Source organism: Ambystoma mexicanum, chromosome 1p (assembly GCF_040938575.1).
Source record: "Ambystoma mexicanum isolate Mex_15411 chromosome 1p, UKY_AmexF1_1, whole genome shotgun sequence".
Taxonomy (NCBI): Eukaryota; Metazoa; Chordata; class Amphibia; order Caudata; family Ambystomatidae; genus Ambystoma; species Ambystoma mexicanum.
In genome coordinates, this window is record NC_090921.1 from 3,311,725 (window position 1) to 3,332,415 (window position 20,691).

A 20,691-nucleotide genomic window follows, 5' to 3' on the forward strand; every position below is an offset into this window, starting at 1 on the left:
TTTTGCAGGCCCCCCATCAAACAAATCGCTGTGTACCAATCTTTCCTCTTGGTTTCCTCTACAAGGTCTCATTGTTTGGAATAGGTCAAGGACCTGCTGGGATATCCTATCAGCAGCATCCCTGCCCCACTTAGCCGTGCCCAGCTTCTGATCCTGGCAAATGCTATGGGACCTGGGCAGTCATTGCCAAAGAATGGCAACTGATTGATTGCCTGTGCAAATGATAACCATGCCCGGCAAATGTGTGAGTGCAAAGGCAATTGATTAGAATTCCTGTAAATGGAGTAGGTATCTGGCAAATGATAACAGGGTTGTCACCCACTCAACTGAAAATGTTGCAGGCAGGAGGCATGACTGCGCAACGATGCTCAGTACGGCGGGGTAGAAGCGGCTTGGAATGGGAGTAAGCAAGAGCACAACAAATCTCACAGCTTTGAGAGCAGAGAGTGAGTGTTTAAACAATCATTAACAGGCAGCAACCCCAAAGGGACGTCATTTCACCAAAATGCCAGGGGTAGCGGAAGTGACATCACACGACCCTTGACCCCCTGATGACATCACAGGAAGTGATGTCATTTGACCCCACCCTGAAGTGATATCGCAGGAAGCGATGGAACACAACCTTTCACCCGTTGACGAAACAGGCAGTGGCATCACATAGCACTGTACACCACGAAAAATATGGTTACAATATCACTATAGTGTGATGTACATAATGTGATGTACATTTCATACAAGAATGGATCGCCATATGTATTGTTAAGATCAGAGTGTATAGGCCCATATTCCCAAATTACTGTGAATGCAAGCAGAAGTCCATGACCAAATGATAATGATGTGTTATTATATAGCACTTACGCTTAAGCGCTTTATATAGTAAAAATATACACCCAATATCACCCAACATGTGTTGGTACTCATTTATCGACCTCAGAAAGATGAAAGGCTGAGTTGAGGCGTTTAAGAACAGACTAAATCAGTGACTCACCCCCTGAAGTGTGCCTGAAATAAACCTTTAATGAGTCTAGCAATGATTGTATAGCATTCCAGAAAGACACATTATTTGGTATTCCTATTCTTTCTAATTTAGGGTCAGTGCTGAAAGTGTTAGACTTTTGGCACTCCTGTTCTTATTTTTCTTATTTTTTTTAACGGCCCTGAACAAGAAAGCCAGCCACTCCAGAAGTAAAGAGCTACATGGTGCTGGCCACAGCCTAGGAGCTTGCATTACAAAACCCCCCCAAAAAAACAAAAAAAGAGAACTTTTTTCAAGAGGTTGCAAGGGAGAACACAGATGTCGCAAGGGAGACCTCAAAGGTCGCAGATGCGACCTCTGGTGACCCCCAACTGACGTCCCCGGGTACAGTGGCAGGAGACATCTCTGCCCATATCAATATACGCCCCAGGGTGAAGACAAAGACTTAATGCTGGGCCAGATTTTACATGCCTCGCACCTCCAATGATTATTCTCTCTTTGTGAAACTAAATATCCTCAATATTGAGGTGGAAAATGGTTGCCATTGGCCAATGGAAGTAATACTAGATGAAGGAAGGGACATGCACCAACATTCAACCTGATGCCTCAGAGGAAGTCCCGTTTTTTGCAGCATGTGTTTGTGCGCATGTGTGTCTTGCAAGTCCCAGGTTTGAAACCTGATAAGCTCGCCTAGTGGGTTAATGCACCTACCACAGCAATCTATATGTAACCTGCAGGCAACACATCCAGTTCCTGGTGAGATACAAGGACAGAAGTGACTTCCCGGAAAAAGACATTTCAAGGAGCATCATCAGTCTTTGATACTTAGAGTCAGAGCTTTAAGTGGGCTGGGGCTAGCATGGGCCGAGCCCCGGCAGTCTCCAGAAAAAGCTCCTAAGCCGGGGCCCTGCCGGGGACTCACCCCCGACTAGCCCCAGCCATGCTGACACCTGAGGCTGCCCGTGCAGCGGCTGCACGGTTACACAAGCTGCCTGCAGGTGTCAGCACTACGGTTTAGAAAAAAAGTAATTGCCTTTTCTTTTTTTCTAAACCGAAGTGCTGTCACCTGCAAGCAGCAGGTGCAACCGTCCAGTGCAGGCTGCCTGGTGGCTCTGTACTCTGAAACAGGAGGAGGGCTGGACTGCCAGGCCTCCTTTTGTTTCTGAGTAAATAGCCATCACCCAGCATGAAGCCCCTGTGCTACTCACGCTGGCTGATGGCTATTTACTCAGAAACAAAAGGCGAGCTGGGCAGTTCAGACCTCCTCCTGTTTCAGAGTACAGAGCCATCAGCAGCAGGCATCACTTTCATTCAAGGAGCCTGTGGTAAAGCATTGCAGCATGTGGCTCCTTGAATGAAAAGGCTGCCTGCTGGGTGTGAGCTGTGGCATACTGGTGTCACACCTTTGCTCCGCTTAGCCGCTTCTTTTGTTTAAAAGGAGGGGTTGGGCGCATTAAAGGTAATAATGCCAGTGCACCCCAGCTCTGCTTCTTTTAGCAACCCTCACCTCTTAGGCGAGGGGGGCTCTTGATGGGGGCGTGGACTAAGCACACCCATGCCTAGGCCACACCCCCTAACGAGAGCCCCCCTCAATTTCTAATCCCACTTAAAGCACTGCTTAGAGTCACCTTGGAAGTGACTTTAGAATAGGTTGCCATAAGTAAGCCAAGTGGCAAATAACTTTGTGGTGCAAAATACCTAAATTGCACTAGTATTATATATGGAGCAACTCTATAGTCATTAGGCATTGAGGCTTGGCCAGGACAGCTGCCCCTCATAATGTAGCCTCGAGCGTGGAGTCTATAATGGCAGCAGTCCGTGGCAGCAGTAAACCTTCCCAAAAGTGGTTGTAACTAGCCCAAAGACGACATCTTGTGCAAATGCTCTTATCCAGTGCATGCCAAAGAATGGCCTAGATGTCACCTGCTCCATCTTGTCAGGCGCGTCTCATGGGCTGCAAGTCGCCTTCCCATGTGCTGACCGCAGGCGCTAAGGGCTCAATAGAAATGTACTAAGAACATTGTTCTGCTGACAGCAGCTGCTAGTAGCTTTTGCTGTGCACGTGAGTATTAATGGCCGGTTAGCTCAGTTGGTTAGAGCGTGGTGCTGATAACGCCAAGGTCGCGGGATCGATCCCCGTACTGGCCACACCTTTTTAAGTTTCCTTTTAAAATTGGAGCGTCATGAATGAAGAACTCTCATTGGACGAATATGAAATCTGTAAAATAATAAGCCCATGTGGAATTCTGAGTAATAGCACAATATAAGCAAAGACGTCCTCTGGCTAATGCCAAAAACAGTTCTTTGGCTCCTGAAATGACTACATGTCCTAGTGCTGTAGCAAAAGGACTGCAAGAAGGCAGTCTATCCGTGGTCCTCCTCTTCTTAGCCGGCGGTGGCAGCACAGGTATTTCCCGCCAGTCCCAAATTGATAACATCACTCCAAGTTTGCAGTGTGCTGACATCTCAGGAGTCTTCTGGCTTCTGAATTGTGGGAGTCGGATCACCCTGCGGGGAGGAGATGGGCCCAACATCGCAGCACAGCACCCCTCTGGCCCGCCATGGGTAACTTAAACTTTGGACACCCCCTGAGAATCCCCCCTTTTTTGCAGGCCCCCCATCAATCAAATCGCTGTGTACCAATCTTTCCTCTTGGTATCCTCTACAAGGTCTCATTGTTTGGAATAGGTCGAGGACCTGCTGGGATATCCTATCAGCAGCATCCCTGCCCCACTTAGCCGTGCCCAGCTTCTGATCCTGGCAAATGCTATGGGACCTGGGCAGTCATTGCCAAAGAATGGCAACTGATTGATTACCTGTGCAAATGATAACCATGCCCGGCAAATGTGTGAGTGCAAAGGCAATTGATTAGAATTCCTGTAAATGGAGAAGGCATCTGGCAAATGATAACAGGGCTGTCACCCACTCAACTGAAAATGTTGCAGGCAGGAGGCATGACTGCGCAACGATGCTCAGTACGGCGGGGTAGAAGCGGCTTGGAATGGGGAGTAAGCAAGAGCACAACAAATCTCACAGCTTTGAGAGCAGAGAGTGAGTGTTTAAACAATCATTAACAGGCAGCAACCCCAAAGGGACGTCATTTCACCAAAATGCCAGGGGTAGCGGAAGTGACATCACACGACCCTTGACCCCCTGATGACATCACAGGAAGTGATGTCATTTGACCCCACCCTGAAGTGATATCGCAGGAAGCGATGGAACACAACCTTTCACCCGTTGACGAAACACGAAGTGGCATCACATAGCATTGTACACCACGAAAAATATGGTTACAATATCACTATAGTGTGATGTACATAATGTGATGTACATTTCATACAAGAATGGATCGCCATATGTATTGTTAAGATCAGAGTGTATAGGCCCATATTCCCAAATTACTGTGAATGCAAGCAGAAGTCCATGACCAAATGATAATGATGTGTTATTATATAGCACTTACGCTTAAGCGCTTTATATTGTAAAAATATACACCCAATATCACCCAACATGTGTTGGTACTCATTTATCGACCTCAGAAAGATGAAAGGCTGAGTTGAGGCGTTTAAGAACAGACTAAATCAGTGACTCACCCCCTGAAGTGTGCCTGAAATAAACCTTTAATGAGTCTAGCAATGATTGTATAGCATTCCAGAAAGACACATTATTTGGTATTCCTATTCTTTCTAATTTAGGGTCAGTGCTGAAAGTGTTAGACTTTTGGCACTCCTGTTCTTATTTTTCTTATTTTTTTTAACGGCCCTGAACAAGAAAGCCAGCCACTCCAGAAGTAAAGAGCTACATGGTGCTGGCCACAGCCTAGGAGCTTGCATTACAAAACCCCCCCAAAAAAACAAAAAAAGAGAACTTTTTTCAAGAGGTTGCAAGGGAGAACACAGATGTCGCAAGGGAGACCTCAAAGGTCGCAGATGCGACCTCTGGTGACCCCCAACTGACGTCCCCGGGTACAGTGGCAGGAGACATCTCTGCCCATATCAATATACGCCCCAGGGTGAAGACAAAGACTTAATGCTGGGCCAGATTTTACATGCCTCGCACCTCCAATGATTATTCTCTCTTTGTGAAACTAAATATCCTCAATATTGAGGTGGAAAATGGTTGCCATTGGCCAATGGAAGTAATACTAGATGAAGGAAGGGACATGCACCAACATTCAACCTGATGCCTCAGAGGAAGTCCCGTTTTTTGCAGCATGTGTTTGTGCGCATGTGTGTCTTGCAAGTCCCAGGTTTGAAACCTGATAAGCTCGCCTAGTGGGTTAATGCACCTACCACAGCAATCTATATGTAACCTGCAGGCAACACATCCAGTTCCTGGTGAGATACAAGGACAGAAGTGACTTCCCGGAAAAAGACATTTCAAGGAGCATCATCAGTCTTTGATACTTAGAGTCAGAGCTTTAAGTGGGCTGGGGCTAGCATGGGCCGAGCCCCGGCAGTCTCCAGAAAAAGCTCCTAAGCCGGGGCCCTGCCGGGGACTCACCCCCGACTAGCCCCAGCCATGCTGACACCTGAGGCTGCCCGTGCAGCGGCTGCACGGTTACACAAGCTGCCTGCAGGTGTCAGCACTACGGTTTAGAAAAAAAGTAATTGCCTTTTCTTTTTTTCTAAACCGAAGTGCTGTCACCTGCAAGCAGCAGGTGCAACCGTCCAGTGCAGGCTGCCTGGTGGCTCTGTACTCTGAAACAGGAGGAGGGCTGGACTGCCAGGCCTCCTTTTGTTTCTGAGTAAATAGCCATCACCCAGCATGAAGCCCCTGTGCTACTCACGCTGGCTGATGGCTATTTACTCAGAAACAAAAGGCGAGCTGGGCAGTTCAGACCTCCTCCTGTTTCAGAGTACAGAGCCATCAGCAGCAGGCATCACTTTCATTCAAGGAGCCTGTGGTAAAGCATTGCAGCATGTGGCTCCTTGAATGAAAAGGCTGCCTGCTGGGTGTGAGCTGTGGCATACTGGTGTCACACCTTTGCTCCGCTTAGCCGCTTCTTTTGTTTAAAAGGAGGGGTTGGGCGCATTAAAGGTAATAATGCCAGTGCACCCCAGCTCTGCTTCTTTTAGCAACCCTCACCTCTTAGGCGAGGGGGGCTCTTGATGGGGGCGTGGACTAAGCACACCCATGCCTAGGCCACACCCCCTAACGAGAGCCCCCCTCAATTTCTAATCCCACTTAAAGCACTGCTTAGAGTCACCTTGGAAGTGACTTTAGAATAGGTTGCCATAAGTAAGCCAAGTGGCAAATAACTTTGTGGTGCAAAATACCTAAATTGCACTAGTATTATATATGGAGCAACTCTATAGTCATTAGGCATTGAGGCTTGGCCAGGACAGCTGCCCCTCATAATGTAGCCTCGAGCGTGGAGTCTATAATGGCAGCAGTCCGTGGCAGCAGTAAACCTTCCCAAAAGTGGTTGTAACTAGCCCAAAGACGACATCTTGTGCAAATGCTCTTATCCAGTGCATGCCAAAGAATGGCCTAGATGTCACCTGCTCCATCTTGTCAGGCGCGTCTCATGGGCTGCAAGTCGCCTTCCCATGTGCTGACCGCAGGCGCTAAGGGCTCAATAGAAATGTACTAAGAACATTGTTCTGCTGACAGCAGCTGCTAGTAGCTTTTGCTGTGCACGTGAGTATTAATGGCCGGTTAGCTCAGTTGGTTAGAGCGTGGTGCTGATAACGCCAAGGTCGCGGGATCGATCCCCGTACTGGCCACACCTTTTTAAGTTTCCTTTTAAAATTGGAGCGTCATGAATGAAGAACTCTCATTGGACGAATATGAAATCTGTAAAATAATAAGCCCATGTGGAATTCTGAGTAATAGCACAATATAAGCAAAGACGTCCTCTGGCTAATGCCAAAAACAGTTCTTTGGCTCCTGAAATGACTACATGTCCTAGTGCTGTAGCAAAAGGACTGCAAGAAGGCAGTCTATCCGTGGTCCTCCTCTTCTTAGCCGGCGGTGGCAGCACAGGTATTTCCCGCCAGTCCCAAATTGATAACATCACTCCAAGTTTGCAGTGTGCTGACATCTCAGGAGTCTTCTGGCTTCTGAATTGTGGGAGTCGGATCACCCTGCGGGGAGGAGATGGGCCCAACATCGCAGCACAGCACCCCTCTGGCCCGCCATGGGTAACTTAAACTTTGGACACCCCCTGAGAATCCCCCCTTTTTTGCAGGCCCCCCATCAATCAAATCGCTGTGTACCAATCTTTCCTCTTGGTATCCTCTACAAGGTCTCATTGTTTGGAATAGGTCGAGGACCTGCTGGGATATCCTATCAGCAGCATCCCTGCCCCACTTAGCCGTGCCCAGCTTCTGATCCTGGCAAATGCTATGGGACCTGGGCAGTCATTGCCAAAGAATGGCAACTGATTGATTACCTGTGCAAATGATAACCATGCCCGGCAAATGTGTGAGTGCAAAGGCAATTGATTAGAATTCCTGTAAATGGAGAAGGCATCTGGCAAATGATAACAGGGCTGTCACCCACTCAACTGAAAATGTTGCAGGCAGGAGGCATGACTGCGCAACGATGCTCAGTACGGCGGGGTAGAAGCGGCTTGGAATGGGGAGTAAGCAAGAGCACAACAAATCTCACAGCTTTGAGAGCAGAGAGTGAGTGTTTAAACAATCATTAACAGGCAGCAACCCCAAAGGGACGTCATTTCACCAAAATGCCAGGGGTAGCGGAAGTGACATCACACGACCCTTGACCCCCTGATGACATCACAGGAAGTGATGTCATTTGACCCCACCCTGAAGTGATATCGCAGGAAGCGATGGAACACAACCTTTCACCCGTTGACGAAACACGAAGTGGCATCACATAGCATTGTACACCACGAAAAATATGGTTACAATATCACTATAGTGTGATGTACATAATGTGATGTACATTTCATACAAGAATGGATCGCCATATGTATTGTTAAGATCAGAGTGTATAGGCCCATATTCCCAAATTACTGTGAATGCAAGCAGAAGTCCATGACCAAATGATAATGATGTGTTATTATATAGCACTTACGCTTAAGCGCTTTATATTGTAAAAATATACACCCAATATCACCCAACATGTGTTGGTACTCATTTATCGACCTCAGAAAGATGAAAGGCTGAGTTGAGGCGTTTAAGAACAGACTAAATCAGTGACTCACCCCCTGAAGTGTGCCTGAAATAAACCTTTAATGAGTCTAGCAATGATTGTATAGCATTCCAGAAAGACACATTATTTGGTATTCCTATTCTTTCTAATTTAGGGTCAGTGCTGAAAGTGTTAGACTTTTGGCACTCCTGTTCTTATTTTTCTTATTTTTTTTAACGGCCCTGAACAAGAAAGCCAGCCACTCCAGAAGTAAAGAGCTACATGGTGCTGGCCACAGCCTAGGAGCTTGCATTACAAAACCCCCCCAAAAAAACAAAAAAAGAGAACTTTTTTCAAGAGGTTGCAAGGGAGAACACAGATGTCGCAAGGGAGACCTCAAAGGTCGCAGATGCGACCTCTGGTGACCCCCAACTGACGTCCCCGGGTACAGTGGCAGGAGACATCTCTGCCCATATCAATATACGCCCCAGGGTGAAGACAAAGACTTAATGCTGGGCCAGATTTTACATGCCTCGCACCTCCAATGATTATTCTCTCTTTGTGAAACTAAATATCCTCAATATTGAGGTGGAAAATGGTTGCCATTGGCCAATGGAAGTAATACTAGATGAAGGAAGGGACATGCACCAACATTCAACCTGATGCCTCAGAGGAAGTCCCGTTTTTTGCAGCATGTGTTTGTGCGCATGTGTGTCTTGCAAGTCCCAGGTTTGAAACCTGATAAGCTCGCCTAGTGGGTTAATGCACCTACCACAGCAATCTATATGTAACCTGCAGGCAACACATCCAGTTCCTGGTGAGATACAAGGACAGAAGTGACTTCCCGGAAAAAGACATTTCAAGGAGCATCATCAGTCTTTGATACTTAGAGTCAGAGCTTTAAGTGGGCTGGGGCTAGCATGGGCCGAGCCCCGGCAGTCTCCAGAAAAAGCTCCTAAGCCGGGGCCCTGCCGGGGACTCACCCCCGACTAGCCCCAGCCATGCTGACACCTGAGGCTGCCCGTGCAGCGGCTGCACGGTTACACAAGCTGCCTGCAGGTGTCAGCACTACGGTTTAGAAAAAAAGTAATTGCCTTTTCTTTTTTTCTAAACCGAAGTGCTGTCACCTGCAAGCAGCAGGTGCAACCGTCCAGTGCAGGCTGCCTGGTGGCTCTGTACTCTGAAACAGGAGGAGGGCTGGACTGCCAGGCCTCCTTTTGTTTCTGAGTAAATAGCCATCACCCAGCATGAAGCCCCTGTGCTACTCACGCTGGCTGATGGCTATTTACTCAGAAACAAAAGGCGAGCTGGGCAGTTCAGACCTCCTCCTGTTTCAGAGTACAGAGCCATCAGCAGCAGGCATCACTTTCATTCAAGGAGCCTGTGGTAAAGCATTGCAGCATGTGGCTCCTTGAATGAAAAGGCTGCCTGCTGGGTGTGAGCTGTGGCATACTGGTGTCACACCTTTGCTCCGCTTAGCCGCTTCTTTTGTTTAAAAGGAGGGGTTGGGCGCATTAAAGGTAATAATGCCAGTGCACCCCAGCTCTGCTTCTTTTAGCAACCCTCACCTCTTAGGCGAGGGGGGCTCTTGATGGGGGCGTGGACTAAGCACACCCATGCCTAGGCCACACCCCCTAACGAGAGCCCCCCTCAATTTCTAATCCCACTTAAAGCACTGCTTAGAGTCACCTTGGAAGTGACTTTAGAATAGGTTGCCATAAGTAAGCCAAGTGGCAAATAACTTTGTGGTGCAAAATACCTAAATTGCACTAGTATTATATATGGAGCAACTCTATAGTCATTAGGCATTGAGGCTTGGCCAGGACAGCTGCCCCTCATAATGTAGCCTCGAGCGTGGAGTCTATAATGGCAGCAGTCCGTGGCAGCAGTAAACCTTCCCAAAAGTGGTTGTAACTAGCCCAAAGACGACATCTTGTGCAAATGCTCTTATCCAGTGCATGCCAAAGAATGGCCTAGATGTCACCTGCTCCATCTTGTCAGGCGCGTCTCATGGGCTGCAAGTCGCCTTCCCATGTGCTGACCGCAGGCGCTAAGGGCTCAATAGAAATGTACTAAGAACATTGTTCTGCTGACAGCAGCTGCTAGTAGCTTTTGCTGTGCACGTGAGTATTAATGGCCGGTTAGCTCAGTTGGTTAGAGCGTGGTGCTAATAACGCCAAGGTCGCGGGATCGATCCCCGTACTGGCCACACCTTTTTAAGTTTCCTTTTAAAATTGGAGCGTCATGAATGAAGAACTCTCATTGGACGAATATGAAATCTGTAAAATAATAAGCCCATGTGGAATTCTGAGTAATAGCACAATATAAGCAAAGACGTCCTCTGGCTAATGCCAAAAACAGTTCTTTGGCTCCTGAAATGACTACATGTCCTAGTGCTGTAGCAAAAGGACTGCAAGAAGGCAGTCTATCCGTGGTCCTCCTCTTCTTAGCCGGCGGTGGCAGCACAGGTATTTCCCGCCAGTCCCAAATTGATAACATCACTCCAAGTTTGCAGTGTGCTGACATCTCAGGAGTCTTCTGGCTTCTGAATTGTGGGAGTCGGATCACCCTGCGGGGAGGAGATGGGCCCAACATCGCAGCACAGCACCCCTCTGGCCCGCCATGGGTAACTTAAACTTTGGACACCCCCTGAGAATCCCCCCTTTTTTGCAGGCCCCCCATCAATCAAATCGCTGTGTACCAATCTTTCCTCTTGGTATCCTCTACAAGGTCTCATTGTTTGGAATAGGTCGAGGACCTGCTGGGATATCCTATCAGCAGCATCCCTGCCCCACTTAGCCGTGCCCAGCTTCTGATCCTGGCAAATGCTATGGGACCTGGGCAGTCATTGCCAAAGAATGGCAACTGATTGATTACCTGTGCAAATGATAACCATGCCCGGCAAATGTGTGAGTGCAAAGGCAATTGATTAGAATTCCTGTAAATGGAGAAGGCATCTGGCAAATGATAACAGGGCTGTCACCCACTCAACTGAAAATGTTGCAGGCAGGAGGCATGACTGCGCAACGATGCTCAGTACGGCGGGGTAGAAGCGGCTTGGAATGGGGAGTAAGCAAGAGCACAACAAATCTCACAGCTTTGAGAGCAGAGAGTGAGTGTTTAAACAATCATTAACAGGCAGCAACCCCAAAGGGACGTCATTTCACCAAAATGCCAGGGGTAGCGGAAGTGACATCACACGACCCTTGACCCCCTGATGACATCACAGGAAGTGATGTCATTTGACCCCACCCTGAAGTGATATCGCAGGAAGCGATGGAACACAACCTTTCACCCGTTGACGAAACACGAAGTGGCATCACATAGCATTGTACACCACGAAAAATATGGTTACAATATCACTATAGTGTGATGTACATAATGTGATGTACATTTCATACAAGAATGGATCGCCATATGTATTGTTAAGATCAGAGTGTATAGGCCCATATTCCCAAATTACTGTGAATGCAAGCAGAAGTCCATGACCAAATGATAATGATGTGTTATTATATAGCACTTACGCTTAAGCGCTTTATATTGTAAAAATATACACCCAATATCACCCAACATGTGTTGGTACTCATTTATCGACCTCAGAAAGATGAAAGGCTGAGTTGAGGCGTTTAAGAACAGACTAAATCAGTGACTCACCCCCTGAAGTGTGCCTGAAATAAACCTTTAATGAGTCTAGCAATTATTGTATAGCATTCCAGAAAGACACATTATTTGGTATTCCTATTCTTTCTTATTTAGGGTCAGTGCTGAAAGTGTTAGACTTTTGGCACTCCTGTTCTTATTGTTCTTATTTTTTTTAACGGCCCTGAACAAGAAAGCCAGCCACTCCAGAAGTAAAGAGCTACATGGTGCTGGCCACAGCCTAGGAGCTTGCATTACAAAACCCCCCCAAAAAAACAAAAAAAGAGAACTTTTTTCAAGAGGTTGCAAGGGAGAACACAGATGTCGCAAGGGAGACCTCAGAGGTCGCAGATGCGACCTCTAGCAACCCCCAAATGACGTCCCCGGGTACAGTGGCAGGAGACATCTCTGCCCATATCAACATACGCCCCAGGGTGAAGACAAAGACTTAATGCTGGGCCAGATTTTACATGCCTCGCACCCCCAATGATTAATCTCTCTTTGTGAAACTAAATATCCTCAACATTGGGGTGGAAAATGGTTGCCATCGGCCAATGGAAGTAATACTAGATGAAGGAAGGGACATGCACCAACATTCAACCTGATGCCTCAGAGGAAGTCCAGTTTTTTGCAGCATGTGTTTGTGTGCATGTGTGTCTTGCAAGTCCCAGGTTTGACACCTGATAAGCTCGCCTAGTGGGTTAATGCACCTACCACAGCAATCTATATGTAACCTGCAGGCAACACATCCAGTTCCTGGTGAGATACACGGACAGAAGTGACTTCCCGGAAAAAAGACATTTCAAGGAGCATCATCAGTCTTTGATACTTAGAGGCAGAGCTTTAAGTGGGCTGGGGCTAGCATGGGCCGAGATCCGGCAGTCTCCAGAAAAGGCTCCTAAGCCGGGGCCCTGCCGGGGACTCACCCCCGACTAGAACCAGCCATGCTGACACCTGAGGCCGCCCGTGCAGCGGCTGCACGGTTACACAAGCTGCGTGCAGGTGTCAGCACTACGGATTAGAAAAAAAGTAATTGCCTTTTCTTTTTTTCTAAACCGAAGTGCTGTCACCTGCAAGCAGCAGGTGCAACCGTCCAGTGCGGGCTGCCTGGTGGCTCTGTACTCTGAAACAGGAGGAGGGCTGGACTGCCAGGCCTCCTTTTGTTTCTGAGTAAATAGCCATCACCCAGCATGAAGCCCCTGTGCTACTCACGCTGGCTGATGGCTATTTACTCAGAAACAAAAGGCAAGCTGGGCAGTTCAGACCTCCTCCTGTTTCAGAGTACAGAGCCATCAGCAGCAGGCATCACTTTCATTCAAGGAGCCTGTGGTAAAGCATTGCAGCATGTGGCTCCTTGAATGAAAAGGCTGCCTGCTGGGTGTGTGCTGTGGCATTCTGGGGTCACACCTTTGCTCCGCTTAGCCACTTCTTTTGTTTAAAAGGAGGGGCTGTGCGCATTAAAGGTAATAATGCCAGTGCATCCCAGCTCTGCTTCTTTTAGCAGCCCCCAACTCTTAGGTGAGGGGGGTTCTTGATGGGGGCGTGGACTAAGCACACCCATGCCTAGGCCACGCCCCATAACGAGAGCCCCCCTCAATTTCTAATCCCACTTAAAGCACTGCTTAGAGTCACCTTGGAAGTGACTTTAGAATAGGTTGCCATAAGTAAGCCAAGTGGCAAATAACTTTGTGGTGCAAAATACCTAAATTGGACTAGTATTATATATGGAGCAACTCTATAGTCATTAGGCATTGAGGCTTGGCCAGGACAGCTGCCCCTCATAATGTAGCCTCGAGCGTGGAGTCTATAATGGCAGCAGTCCGTGGCAGCAGTAAGCCTTCCCAAAAGTGGTTGTAACTGGCCCAAAGACGACATCTTGTGCAAATGCTCTTATCCAGTGCATGCCAAAGAATGGTCTAGATGTCACCTGCTCCATCTTGTCAGGCGCGTCTCATGGGCTGCAAGTCGCCTTCCCATGTGCTGACTGTAGGCGCTAAGGGCTCAATAGGTATGTACTAAGAACATTTTTCTGCTGACAGCGGATGCTAGTAGCTGTTGCTGTGACCGTGAGTATTAATGGCCGGTTAGCGCGTGGTGCTAATAACCCTAAGGTCGCGGGTTCGATCCCCGTACTGGCCACACCTTTTTAAGTTTCCTTTTAAAATTGGAGCGTCATGAATGAAGAACTCTCATTGGACGAATATGAAATCTGTAAAATAATAAGCCGATGTGGAATTCTGAGTAATAGCACAATATAAGCAAAGACGTCCTCTGGCTAATGCCAAAAACAGTTCTTTGGCTCCTGAAATGACTACATGTCCTAGTGCTGTAGCAAAAGGACTGCAAGAAGGCAGTCTATCCGTGGTCCTCCTCTTCTTAGCCGGCGGTGGCAGCACAGGTATTTCCCGCCAGTCCCAAATTGATAACATCACTCCAAGTTTGCAGTGTGCTGACATCTCAGGAGTCTTCTGGCTTCTGAATTGTGGGAGTCGGATCACCCTGCGGGGAGGAGATGGGCCCAACATCGCAGCACAGCACCCCTCTGGCCAGCCATGGGTAACTTAAACTTTGGACACCCCCTGAGGATCCCCCCTTTTTTGCAGGTCCCCCATCAATCAAATCGCTGTGTACCAATCTTTCCTCTTGGTTTCCTCTACAAGGTCTCATTGTTTGGAATAGGACAAGGACCTGCTGGGATATCCTATCAGCAGCATCCCTGCCCCACTTAGCCGTGCCCAGCTTCTGATCCTGGCAAATGCTATGGGACCTGGGCAGTCATTGCCAAAGAATGGCAACTGATTGATTACCTGTGCAAATGATAACCATGCCCGGCAAATGTGTGAGTGCAAAGGCAATTGATTAGAATTCCTGTAAATGGAGTAGGCATCTGGCAAATGATAACAGGGCTGTCACCCACTCAACTGAAAATGTTGCAGGCAGGAGGCATGACTGCGCAACGATGCTCAGTACGGCGGGGTAGAAGCGGCTTGGAATGGGGAGTAAGCAAGAGCACAACAAATCTCACAGCTTTGAGAGCAGAGAGTGAGTGTTTAAACAATCATTAACAGGCAGCAACCCCAAAGGGACGTCATTTCACCAAAATGCCAGGGGTAGCGGAAGTGACATCACACGACCCTTGACCCCCTGATGACATCACAGGAAGTGATGTCCATGACCAAATGATAATGATGTGTTATTATATAGCACTTACGCTTTAGCGCTTTATATTGTAAAAATATACACCCAATATCACCCAACATGTGTTGGTACTCATTTATCGACCTCAGAAAGATGAAAGGCTGAGTTGAGGCGTTTAAGAACAGACTAAATCAGTGACTCACCCCCTGAAGTGTGCCTGAAATAAACCTTTAATGAGTCTAGCAATGATTGTATAGCATTCCAGAAAGACACATTATTTGGTATTCCTATTCTTTCTAATTTAGGGTCAGTGCTGAAAGTGTTAGACTTTTGGCACTCCTGTTCTTATTTTTCTTATTTTTTTTAACGGCCCTGAACATGAAAACCAGCCACTCCAGAAGTAAAGAGCTACATGGTGCTGGCCACAGCCTAGGAGCTTGCATTACAAACCCCCCCCCAAAAAAACAAAAAAAGAGAACTTTTTTCAAGAGGTTGCAAGGGAGAACACAGATGCGACCTCTAGCAACCCCCAACTGACGTCCCCGGGTACAGTGGCAGGAGACATCTCTGCCCATATCAACATACGCCCCAGGGTGAAGACAAAGACTTAATGCTGGGCCAGATTTTACATGCCTCGCACCCCCAATGATTAATCTCTCTTTGTGAAACTACATATCCTCAACATTGGGGTGGAAAATGGTTGCCATCGGCCAATGGAAGTAATACTAGATGAAGGAAGGGACATGCACCAACATTCAACCTGATGCCTCAGAGGAAGTCCAGTTTTTTGCAGCATGTGTTTGTGTGCATGTGTGTCTTGCAAGTCCCAGGTTTGACACCTGATAAGCTCGCCTAGTGGGTTAATGCACCTACCACAGCAATCTATATGTAACCTGCAGGCAACACATCCAGTTCCTGGTGAGATACACAGACAGAAGTGACTTCCCGGAAAAAAGGCATTTCAAGGAGCATCATCAGTCTTTGATACTTAGAGGCAGAGCTTTAAGTGGGCTGGGGCTAGCATGGGCCGAGATCCGGCAGTCTCCAGAAAAGGCTCCTAAGCCGGGGCCCTGCCGGGGACTCACCCCCGACTAGACCCAGCCATGCTGACACCTGAGGCCGCCCGTGCAGCGGCTGCACGGTTACACAAGCTGCGTGCAGGTGTCAGCACTACGGATTAGAAAAAAAGTAATTGCCTTTTCTTTTTTTCTAAACCGAAGTGCTGTCACCTGCAAGCAGCAGGTGCAACCGTCCAGTGCGGGCTGCCTGGTGGCTCTGTACTCTGAAACAGGAGGAGGGCTGGACTGCCAGGCCTCCTTTTGTTTCTGAGTAAATAGCCATCACCCAGCATGAAGCCCCTGTGCTACTCACGCTGGCTGATGGCTATTTACTCAGAAACAAAAGGCAAGCTGGGCAGTTCAGACCTCCTCCTGTTTCAGAGTACAGAGCCATCAGCAGCAGGCATCACTTTCATTCAAGGAGCCTGTGGTAAAGCATTGCAGCATGTGGCTCCTTGAATGAAAAGGCTGCCTGCTGGGTGTGTGCTGTGGCATTCTGGGGTCACACCTTTGCTCCGCTTAGCCGCTTCTTTTGTTTAAAAGGAGGGGCTGTGCGCATTAAAGGTAATAATGCCAGTGCATCCCAGCTCTGCTTCTTTTAGCAGCCCCCAACTCTTAGGTGAGGGGGGTTCTTGATGGGGGCGTGGACTAAGCACACCCATGCCTAGGCCACGCCCCCTAACGAGAGCCCCCCTCAATTTCTAATCCCACTTAAAGCACTGCTTAGAGTCACCTTGGAAGTGACTTTAGAATAGGTTGCCATAAGTAAGCCAAGTGGCAAATAACTTTGTGGTGCAAAATACCTAAATTGGACTAGTATTATATATGGAGCAACTCTATAGTCATTAGGCATTGAGGCTTGGACAGGACAGCTGCCCCTCATAATGTAGCCTCGAGCGTGGAGTCTATAATGGCAGCAGTCCGTGGCAGCAGTAAGCCTTCCCAAAAGTGGTTGTAACTGGCCCAAAGACGACATCTTGTGCAAATGCTCTTATCCAGTGCATGCCAAAGTATGGCCTAGATGTCACCTGCTCCATCTTGTCAGGCGCGTCTCATGGGCTGCAAGTCGCCTTCCCATGTGCTGACCGCAGGCGCTAAGGGCTCAATGGGAATGTACTAAGAACATTGTTCTGCTGACAGCAGCTGCTAGTAGCTGTTGCTTTGTACGTGAGTATTAATGGCCGGTTAGCTCAGTTGGTTAGAGCGTGGTGCTAATAACGCCACCTGTAGCTTCAAGAATGAAGAACTCTCATTGGACGAATATGAAATCTGTAAAATAATAAGCCGATGTGGAATTCTGAGTAATAGCACAATATAAGCAAAGAATTCCTCTGGCTAATGCCAAAAACAGTTCTTTGGCTCCTGAAATGACTACATGTCCTAGTGCTGTAGCAAAAGGGCTGCAAGAAGGCAGTCTATCCGTGGTCCTCCTCTTCTTAGCCTGTGGTGGCAGCACAGGTATTTCCCTCCAGTCCCAAATTGATAACATCACTCCAACTTTGCAGTGTGCTGACATCTCAGGAGTCTTCTGGCTTCTGAATTGTGGGAGTCGGATCACCCTGCGGGGAGGAGATGGGCCCAACATCGCAGCACAGTACCCCTCTGGCCCGCCATGGGTAACTTAAACTTTGGACACCCCCTGGGCATCCCCCCTTTTTTGCAGGCCCCCCATCAAACAAATCGCTGTGTACCAATCTTTCCTCTTGGTTTCCTCTACAAGGTCTCATTGTTTGGAATAGGTCAAGGACCTGCTGGGATATCCTATCAGCAGCATCCCTGCCCCACTTAGCCGTGCCCAGCTTCTGATCCTGGCAAATGCTATGGGACCTGGGCAGTCATTGCCAAAGAATGGCAACTGATTGATTGCCTGTGCAAATGATAACCATGCCCGGCAAATGTGTGAGTGCAAAGGCAATTGATTAGAATTCCTGTAAATGGAGTAGGTATCTGGCAAATGATAACAGGGTTGTCACCCACTCAACTGAAAATGTTGCAGGCAGGAGGCATGACTGCGCAACGATGCTCAGTACGGCGGGGTAGAAGCGGCTTGGAATGGGAGTAAGCAAGAGCACAACAAATCTCACAGCTTTGAGAGCAGAGAGTGAGTGTTTAAACAATCATTAACAGGCAGCAACCCCAAAGGGACGTCATTTCACCAAAATGCCAGGGGTAGCGGAAGTGACATCACACGACCCTTGACCCCCTGATGACATCACAGGAAGTGATGTCATTTGACCCCACCCTGAAGTGATATCGCAGGAAGCGATGGAACACAACCTTTCACCCGTTGACGAAACAGGCAGTGGCATCACATAGCACTGTACACCACGAAAAATATGGTTACAATATCACTATAGTGTGATGTACATAATGTGATGTACATTTCATACAAGAATGGATCGCCATATGTATTGTTAAGATCAGAGTGTATAGGCCCATATTCCCAAATTACTGTGAATGCAAGCAGAAGTCCATGACCAAATGATAATGATGTGTTATTATATAGCACTTACGCTTAAGCGCTTTATATAGTAAAAATATACACCCAATATCACCCAACATGTGTTGGTACTCATTTATCGACCTCAGAAAGATGAAAGGCTGAGTTGAGGCGTTTAAGAACAGACTAAATCAGTGACTCACCCCCTGAAGTGTGCCTGAAATAAACCTTTAATGAGTCTAGCAATGATTGTATAGCATTCCAGAAAGACACATTATTTGGTATTCCTATTCTTTCTAATTTAGGGTCAGTGCTGAAAGTGTTAGACTTTTGGCACTCCTGTTCTTATTTTTCTTATTTTTTTTAACGGCCCTGAACAAGAAAGCCAGCCACTCCAGAAGTAAAGAGCTACATGGTGCTGGCCACAGCCTAGGAGCTTGCATTACAAAACCCCCCCAAAAAAACAAAAAAAGAGAACTTTTTTCAAGAGGTTGCAAGGGAGAACACAGATGTCGCAAGGGAGACCTCAAAGGTCGCAGATGCGACCTCTGGTGACCCCCAACTGACGTCCCCGGGTACAGTGGCAGGAGACATCTCTGCCCATATCAATATACGCCCCAGGGTGAAGACAAAGACGTAATGCTGGGCCAGATTTTACATGCCTCGCACCTCCAATGATTATTCTCTCTTTGTGAAACTAAATATCCTCAATATTGAGGTGGAAAATGGTTGCCATTGGCCAATGGAAGTAATACTAGATGAAGGAAGGGACATGCACCAACATTCAACCTGATGCCTCAGAGGAAGTCCCGTTTTTTGCAGCATGTGTTTGTGCGCATGTGTGTCTTGCAAGTCCCAGGTTTGAAACCTGATAAGCTCGCCTAGTGGGTTAATGCACCTACCACAGCAATCTATATGTAACCTGCAGGCAACACATCCAGTTCCTGGTGAGATACAAGGACAGAAGTGACTTCCCGGAAAAAGACATTTCAAGGAGCATCATCAGTCTTTGATACTTAGAGTCAGAGCTTTAAGTGGGCTGGGGCTAGCATGGGCCGAGCCCCAGCAGTCTCCAGAAAAAGCTCCTAAGCCGGGGCCCTGCCGGGGACGCACCCCCGACTAGCCCCAGCCATGCTGACACCTGAGGCTGCCCGTGCAGCGGCTGCACGGTTACACAAGCTGCCTGCAGGTGTCAGCACTACGGTTTAGAAAAAAAGTAATTGCCTTTTCTTTTTTTCTAAACCGAAGTGCTGTCACCTGCAAGCAGCAGGTGCAACCGTCCAGTGCAGGCTGCCTGGTGGCTCTGTACTCTGAAACAGGAGGAGGGCTGGACTGCCAGGCCTCCTTTTGTTTCTGAGTAAATAGCCATCACCCAGCATGAAGCCCCTGTGCTACTCACGCTGGCTGATGGCTATTTACTCAGAAACAAAAGGCGAGCTGGGCAGTTCAGACCTCCTCCTGTTTCAGAGTACAGAGCCATCAGCAGCAGGCATCACTTTCATTCAAGGAGCCTGTGGTAAAGCATTGCAGCATGTGGCTCCTTGAATGAAAAGGCTGCCTGCTGGGTGTGAGCTGTGGCATACTGGTGTCACACCTTTGCTCCGCTTAGCCGCTTCTTTTGTTTAAAAGGAGGGGTTGGGCGCATTAAAGGTAATAATGCCAGTGCACCCCAGCTCTGCTTCTTTTAGCAACCCTCACCTCTTAGGCGAGGGGGGCTCTTGATGGGGGCGTGGACTAAGCACACCCATGCCTAGGCCACACCCCCTAACGAGAGCCCCCCTCAATTTCTAATCCCACTTAAAGCACTGCTTAGAGTCACCTTGGAAGTGACTTTAGAATAGGTTGCCATAAGTAAGCCAAGTGGCAAATAACTTTGTGGTGCAAAATACCTAAATTGCACTAGTATTATATATGGAGCAACTCTATAGTCATTAGGCATTGAGGCTTGGCCAGGACAGCTGCCCCTCATAATGTAGCCTCGAGCGTGGAGTCTATAATGGCAGCAGTCCGTGGCAGCAGTAAACCTTCCCAAAAGTGGTTGTAACTAGCCCAAAGACGACATCTTGTGCAAATGCTCTTATCCAGTGCATGCCAAAGAATGGCCTAGATGTCACCTGCTCCATCTTGTCAGGCGCGTCTCATGGGCTGCAAGTCGCCTTCCCATGTGCTGACCGAAGGCGCTAAGGGCTCAATAGAAATGTACTAAGAACATTGTTCTGCTGACAGCAGCTGCTAGTAGCTTTTGCTGTGCACGTGAGTATTAATGGCCGATTAGCTCAGTTGGTTAGAGCGTGGTGCTAATAACGCCAAGGTCGCGGGTTCGATCCCCGTACTGGCCA

At 48.0% G+C, this 20,691-nt stretch overlaps 4 non-coding genes across 4 annotated transcripts; all 4 read left to right on the forward strand.

Moving 5' to 3' along the window:
* Positions 1–3,050: 3,050 nt before the first annotated feature.
* TRNAI-GAU (transfer RNA isoleucine (anticodon GAU)) lies at positions 3,051–3,124 on the forward strand. Its single transcript has one exon. It is a non-coding gene; the product is annotated as a tRNA-Ile (tRNA).
* A 3,507-nt stretch (positions 3,125–6,631) lies between these two features.
* TRNAI-GAU (transfer RNA isoleucine (anticodon GAU)) lies at positions 6,632–6,705 on the forward strand. Its single transcript has one exon. It is a non-coding gene; the product is annotated as a tRNA-Ile (tRNA).
* A 3,507-nt stretch (positions 6,706–10,212) lies between these two features.
* Positions 10,213–10,286, forward strand: TRNAI-AAU (transfer RNA isoleucine (anticodon AAU)). The gene has a single exon. It is a non-coding gene; the product is annotated as a tRNA-Ile (tRNA).
* Positions 10,287–20,617: 10,331 nt separating this feature from the next.
* On the forward strand, positions 20,618–20,691 carry TRNAI-AAU (transfer RNA isoleucine (anticodon AAU)). The gene has a single exon. It is a non-coding gene; the product is annotated as a tRNA-Ile (tRNA).